Source organism: Diceros bicornis, unplaced genomic scaffold, assembly GCF_020826845.1.
Source record: "Diceros bicornis minor isolate mBicDic1 unplaced genomic scaffold, mDicBic1.mat.cur scaffold_371_ctg1, whole genome shotgun sequence".
NCBI classification, from domain to species: Eukaryota; Metazoa; Chordata; class Mammalia; order Perissodactyla; family Rhinocerotidae; genus Diceros; species Diceros bicornis.
The window spans coordinates 53,346-60,820 of NW_026691242.1; positions in this window are offsets into that span (position 1 = coordinate 53,346).

Here is a 7,475-nt window from a genome sequence, read left to right on the forward strand (position 1 = left end):
ACAGTTGAGAAACAGACCTTCCAGTTCTGAAGCTAGTTGGATATAAGCTGGCATTGTTGGAGGCCATCTTGCCCCATAGGGAGAGCCTGCCTGAGAGTTGGGCCTCACAGAAGAAAGCGGAGTCAAGGTATTGAGAGTGACTATCTTGGTCCATTCGGGCCGATATAACAAGATACCATGGACTGGGTGGCTCAGAAGCAACAGAAATTTATTTCTCTCAGTTTTGCAGGCTGGGAAGTCCAAGATCAAGGCACCTGGCTGATTCAGTTTCTGGTGAGAGCCCACTTCCTGGTTCATAGATGTTATTTTCTTGCTGTGTCCTCACATGGCAGAAGGGACAAGGGTGCTCCCTGGGGCCTCTGTTATAAGGGCACTAACCCCACTCATGAGGGCTCCACCTTCATGACCTAATCACCTCCCAAAGGCCCCACCTCCAAATACCATCACATTGGGGGTTAGGTTTCAACATGTGAATTTTAGGGGATGCAAACCTTCAGTCTATAGCAGTGACTGAGTCCTAATGTTGTTTGAACCAGAATCCAGCTGCACTGATACAAGGCTGCTCCTGGAGAGTCAACGCCTTCTTTTTCTTTCCTTTTGCCATTTTGAACTGGGTATCTTTTATTTGCAACTGAAAGAGTCCTGTGCTATTTTCCCTATATTTTAGGAAAATAAACTGAGATCTAGAGAGCTTACACAACTTGCTTGCTATAGCTTGGTCCCCACTTGGTAGGACAAAACAGAATGGAAAATTGACTTAAAATTGACTCTAATTATATTTTATTTAATTAAGATTCTTTTCAAGTTTTAAAGCACTTTTTCTTTTCTATCAAGACTCAAGAAAAGTTTTGTCAGGATAGAATCATTATTGCACTGTATCTAGAAAGTTCAGCCTTTCCAATATTTATCGGCACTTGTTGTGTAGCATTTTATTGTTACAAATGTGAATGCTGAGTCATTCTCAAGAAATGAACAGTAAATTTAAGCACTTGATGAGCCATATGATGGATGTGTCTGCTTCCGTTCTGTTCTGTACTTGCAATGAAATTTTTTCTACAGTTGAGCCCCAGGTCTGATCTAAAATCAACAGAGAAGATTTGAAATACTCAAATGTGTGCCTGTCATGAAATCTAGTGGTTTTAGAAAAAAGCATGTATGTACCGTATACTTCGAAATAACTAAATAACAGTATTCTTAATGGGACAAAAATCCCATTTTTTCCTGGAACTGTGAATGGAAAACTCCGCTGCATACCATTCCAATTCAAGGATCTGTAATCTTAGACCATTGAAGAGTTCCTCTTTCCAAGGAATGTTTCTCTGTGTGGTTTCTAAACCTCCTGACTTTTTGCAAAAATTTAGCCTACCCTGGGAAGCTTAAGAGAAATAACAGTGTAGCAATATCAGAGGTCTTCTTAAGTTTGCATGTCTGACATGTAGTTCTTCCATTTTTATCTATCATATTTAGCCACACTCTTTACTTCATTTGATTTTATTTCATCTTCGGAACAAAACAGAACTATAAGATAGTGATAAGGATTTCCTCTTTTACAACAAATGTGAAGACAAAATTTGCTAGGTCTCAGCCGTAAGAACCATAAAACTCCCGTATGGACAGCCAAGTTGTTAGGAATCCCATGTTCTACTCTACTCTTTTAAAAGTCAATAGTTATGATTTTAATCAAACTCTGTGGCATTCCATATGGTGTTCACCTTAATAAGGTTATCTACTAGGTGCCTGCCTCCTCCTTATGCCCTCTGAACAACAACTCATGTGAATAAATAGCTCAAAGAGAGTCACAATCGGTGTAGAGAAGGAAGTTGTTCTCCCCTCTATGCAGTGTTCAGAATGATCCTGAAGCCTAACAGAAGGATGTGCTGAGACTGGTGCCCAGAATTTTGGCTCAGAGGTTAGCACTGTACTTGGGGTTAAGCAACCTAATCACTTAACCTCTCTGAACCTCAGTTTCTGTAGCTGCAAAATAGAAATACTAATGCTGTCGTCAGGGGATATGTGAAGATTGAAAAGTTAAATGTTCTTTTAAACTTTACTGTTTCGTCCAAAAAAGAAAAACCACTGTAAATCTCTATGTGAATATAAGATATTGAAGATCATAGAGCATCAGTTTTTTGACTCCTCCCCTGACATAAAAATTATGGCAAATATATTTAAAATCCAAGAACTAACACAACTACAGTCACACACACAAAATAACCTGTGACAAATTAAAGTCAAGTTACTAACAAGTAGCAGGAGTTGTACAATTAAATTGTATTAGCTATTATAATTATACATATGTATATAGACATAAAAAGAGTTTCTGTTTAAGTTTAGCCAAAAGGAGAAATCAGAGTTGAGAAAAATGCCTCTCCAGTAGACGAAGATGTGAGAAATGATTTCTATGGCAGTAGTCTGATGATTCATCTCTCAACTACCATGGTTTTTTAATTAATTTGAGACATTTTAATTAGATTCTTCCTCTTTTTCACTTCAGCCCAGCATCTCTGTGTGTGATCCTCCCTTCCCCTACCCTCAGCATCCCCTACCCCAGTCCTGGCAGCTGCCAGCTAAATTGCCACTGGGAAAAACATTTCACCAGCTAACCACAAGCAGAATCAAGTGGCAAGAGGACATAAATGAAATTTGTCTTGTTATCCACCATTTCACCTCAATTTCTTGGTTCTTATCCTCTTTCTCCTAACCCTCTCCTTATCCTTACCCAGACGCCCCCTCCCTGCTCCCTAGAAGTCTGGTGTCTTCAGGCTGGCAGCTCAGCTGACTGCTCCTCCTTGCCTCCTCTGAAGGCTTCCCAGTTCCAAAAGGATCATTACCTTTTTTTTTTTTCCCCAGCTTCCTTTTCCATCAAACTCACATTCTCTCAAACCTGCTGATCTGAGAGAGGTGTCAACAGAAAAACCAACTCATCAAGCCTAAAGAGTGAGTAAGTGCTTTTTCCTGTCTGGGATTTTGCATCTTAAGCATGTTGCCCCATATTCATCTACAATTAGTGAAACCTCATGGAATTTAAAGGGGATTGAGGTTACAGGGTGGGGAGATCTGGGGGCAACAGACTTCTCCCCATTCCTTTAACTTTCAACTCATGTGTGAAGCTTCCTCCCCCTTTGGTTAGGGCCTGTCTCTAGAGACTGCATTTATTTCCTGAGAATAGTAACTACTCAGGGATTAGCAGTCCCTTCTGGCTGCCCCCTCGAGCTTGACACCAAGAATGCAGCTTTTTCGTTCATGGAGCGTGAAAGCAGCTTGCAGGGTCCTGCTGATTGGCATAAACCCATGAGGAAATAAAGTTTTTCATTCACGTGTGCGTGCGCAGGCACACACACACACACACACACACACACACACACACGAAGCAGCACTTCTTCCTCATTCGTGGGCAAACACAATTTCAATTGCATCGGGCATCTCTTTCTCTTTCTGGTCTTAGAACATAGAAAAATTACAGGTGTGATTGGGGCCTGATTAAATCCTGAATTGTCAGCTGACAAGTGTAGACGCTACAAGCTTCAAGTTCCTTGGCCTTTTGATTAACTTACTCTCTGGAGGTCTCAGAGAGTTTTGGGAAAAAATGAGTACTTTATGTAAATTTTATTATTTTTGCTGAGTATATGAAATTGTGGTGATTCTTTTTAAGGCAGTGTTCACAAATTGTTGCAATGTATTATTTTTGTTAATTGCTTTGTATAAACTTACATATCATTTATTGGTAGAAATAAATTGCATCTATTGTTTATTTGACAGTTTTTTGTTTGCACCCCTTACACCCCAGAAACTAGGAAGATTGAAGTGTTCTAGGAACATAGAACCACATAGTCCCCCAATCTGAGCACAGAGCCATGAAGGGAGCAAGAAAGGAACATTGTGTTCTCAAGAGCTAAAAATAAGGAGGAAGTCACTAAACTGATTATGTGGGGAAAAAAATGATTTATCAGGCAGGTCTTGAAAGAATAGTCTCAAACTTTCTGCGACATGGATCATCCTTCTTTTGCCTCCACCATACTACTAAAACAATTTATAGACCAATTAACTTCTAATGGTCATATTTTAAGGCCTCCTTTTAGTCCTGATATTACACAGTGGACACATTGTCTTACTGACCCTTAAATGTTGGGGTTCCCAGAGTTCCATCCTGTCTTCTATTCTCACTCTTCTTCAAAGGTCTCAAAGTGGAAGCCCACAGACTGGATACAGTCTACAGAGGTCTACTATTTGGGCTCGACAGTATTTTGGGCAAATTTAAGAAACAGTATTTAAAACCCAAACTTTCAGTTATCTATTTGGATTTTTCAATTTCTTTTGAAAAATGGAAAGATCTGACAAGACTAGACCAACATTTATGCACAGCAATAATCAGTTGGAACTAAATAGAGGTTGCTCTGTAGAGATTGGATGTTTGCTCTCCTGTTGCTATAGTCCTCACCACTGCCTATTGCCTTAAATCCCTGGCCCACCTCCTTAACTCATTTACATGAGTGAGCATTTGCAGTGACTCCTCACATACTCACCCTGTGTATTCTCATCCTTACTTGTGGTTTGAACTACCTCACTCTAAAGTTCTAACCCAGAACACATTCTTAAACACTGTACAATGTCTCAGTTCCCCTTAGATGTATTGTAGGTTCCTCACTCTCAACATGTGCAAAACAAGACACATTATTTTTTCTCATTAGCTGCCAAATTTGCCTCTCTTGTAGTCCCTAGACAGTTAATAGTGTCACCATCCGTGATGGTCAATTTTATATGTCAACTTGCTTAGGCTATATTATCCAGTTATTCAAATAAACACTGATCTAGGTTTTGCTGAGAAGATACTTTGTAGATGTGGTTAACATCTACCATCAGTTGACCTTAAGTAAAGGAGATTATCTTTGATAATCTGAGTGGGCCTCATTCAATCAGTTGCAAAGCCTTCAGAGCAAAGCTGAGACTTCCCTAAAGAAGAGAATTCAGCCTCAAGATAGCAGCATCACCTTCTGCCCAGGAGTTTCTTACCTGTTAGCCTGCCCTCCACACTTCAGACTTGGTGGTACCCACAATCCTACTGGTTCGGTTTCTCTAGAGAACCCTGACTGATACCCTATTCATCTAGGCATCCATGCTAAGAATCTAAGAGACTTCCTCAACACTTTGTCCTCCTTGTGGCTTTCATCTAGTAATACCCCTTTAAAATATTCTTCAAAATAATAATCAGATCTCATCTTGTAATTCTATAATTCAGATCTGGTCCCTCTTGCTTAGAGATCAAAGTCCAAACTCCTAAGTAGGGTGCACACGGCTGTCCATTTGCTGGTCTCCGACTACTTCTCCAGACTCATTTCTTGCTGTACTACCCACTTCCCTTGTACCTACCATCTAAATGGAAACGCTTCCATAATTTTGAAGACATCCTCATATTTTATTCCTCTACACCTAAGCTGATCCTACATCCTCAAATATCCTGTCTTATAGGGCACTTGGCAAAAATCTACTCAACTTTCAAGACTTAGTTGAAACATGTGCACTTTTATGAAACTTCCCCCTCCTCTCCTTTCCCAGTAGAATTGATCAACTCTTCCTTTGTACCCCAGCCTCCTCTTGCATACTACACCCAAGTACAGCCATAATATGGTAATTTATTTCATTTGTTCATTCATATGTCTGTCTTGGTCTGTTAAACTGTGAGGCCTAACTCGTTACCTAATTTAGTAGACCCTGGTGGCAACAATTGCTAATGACTCCCTCAGTATCCATTCTCCTTTCTTCCACAATAATAGAACTTCTAGCCAGGCACATGGCACCCAGAACAAAGGCTACAGTTTCAGTCTCCCTTACAAATCGGTGTGGCCATGCGACTGAGTTCTAACCAATGGACTCTAAGCGAAAGTGTCCTGTGCCGGCATCCAAGAACCTTTCATCAGAGGCAGCTGTCACCAGCTCTTTGCCCCTCTTTCCTTCCTTCTTCCAACCTACTCCTCGGAACATGGATGTGAGGACTGAAGTTCCATCTTGGTTCTTGAGGAAAAGGTTTCTCTTGGCACTGTCAAGTGGGAAGCTGCAAGGAGCCTGGGTCCCTGAGGACTTTGTAGAGCAATTGCTATGCCAGCCCTAGATTGCTCACCTCTGCACTTTTACTCGTGAAAGAAATGAATTTTCACCATATTTAAGCTACTGTTTCAGAGAAAGCAGTTCTATTACTCACAATCAAATATAATCCTGAGTAATACATGAACAGTTACGGTAGTGTCTTCAGTTAACACTCTTAAATTTAAGCTTATAAATCAGCTATGATGCGTAAAGATTTGTTACAAGGTCCAAGTCAGAGAGGGGCTGATAATCTCGGAAGTGAGCTGGCTGTGTTTGAGTTTTAAAGCTCGGGTCCAGTGTTTGCATATGGTCTTCCTGTTGTCTGTACAGGTACCTTCTGCATTTCAACCTACGGACTTTGCCTTAGTTTCAGCTCCGGTCCCTGGGGAACCCAAACTTTGACATATTTTGCTCCATTTGGCCAGTATATGACTGCCCAGGCCCGCTCCATCTCCTACAGCCAGGAGAGAGTTAGGAAATCAGACAAGGGGGAGGAATGACTAGATTAGAGCCAAGATTGAGGTGAGCTAGGAGGCTGTGAGCTGAGCGGAGAAAGTACCAGCAGCATAGCAAAGAATTTGAGCCCATAGCTGGTGCACTGGGAAAGCGAGACCAGAAGATAAATATGCCAGACTCTTGCTAGGGTGATCTCTTACTCTTTCAAAGACCACGTTCATGCCCAAATGAATTATGACACATTATGACCCTTTTCCAACATGGGTGTAGGAAATAGACACTCTTAGATACACTTGTGGGGGTATAAATTGGAAAAAATTTTAGGAGGGCAACTTGACAAGTCCCTTAAATATTTTAAATGTGCATTCACTAAGAAGCCAAAGATTTATTAAAAGGGGAGAAGGGGCTCAAAAGAAACACTGGAAACATGTGTCTTTATTATTTAGTATTATTCAAGATGCCCCACTTATGCAATAAGACAAATAGACCCACACCCACATATCTACTCTCTTCCCAACAGTAACAAGAACTAAATTTAACAGGAAATACTTAAAACCCATGTGACAAAAACTGTACAATTTCACTGGAATTTATATGAGGGCTAAAACATTCTCTCTTTGATGGTGCTGTTATTCTCATATATAGAAAACTAAGAGAAATAACTGATAGTTTAACATTAGAGTTCAATAAGACAGCTACAAATAAGGGAAATACATAGAATTATTGTATACATCAGCAATACTAATTAGAGAATGTAATGAGGGGGAAGACAGCAATTCAAATCAGTGAATAACAAATGGATTAATCAATAAATAGTATTGGGAAAATTTGATAGCCAAAATAGGAAAAAAATATATATACTCTTTCCTCACACAATACACACATATTTAAAGACAGTTGGTTTAAATATGCAAATAAAGAATATAAAGAATAAAATA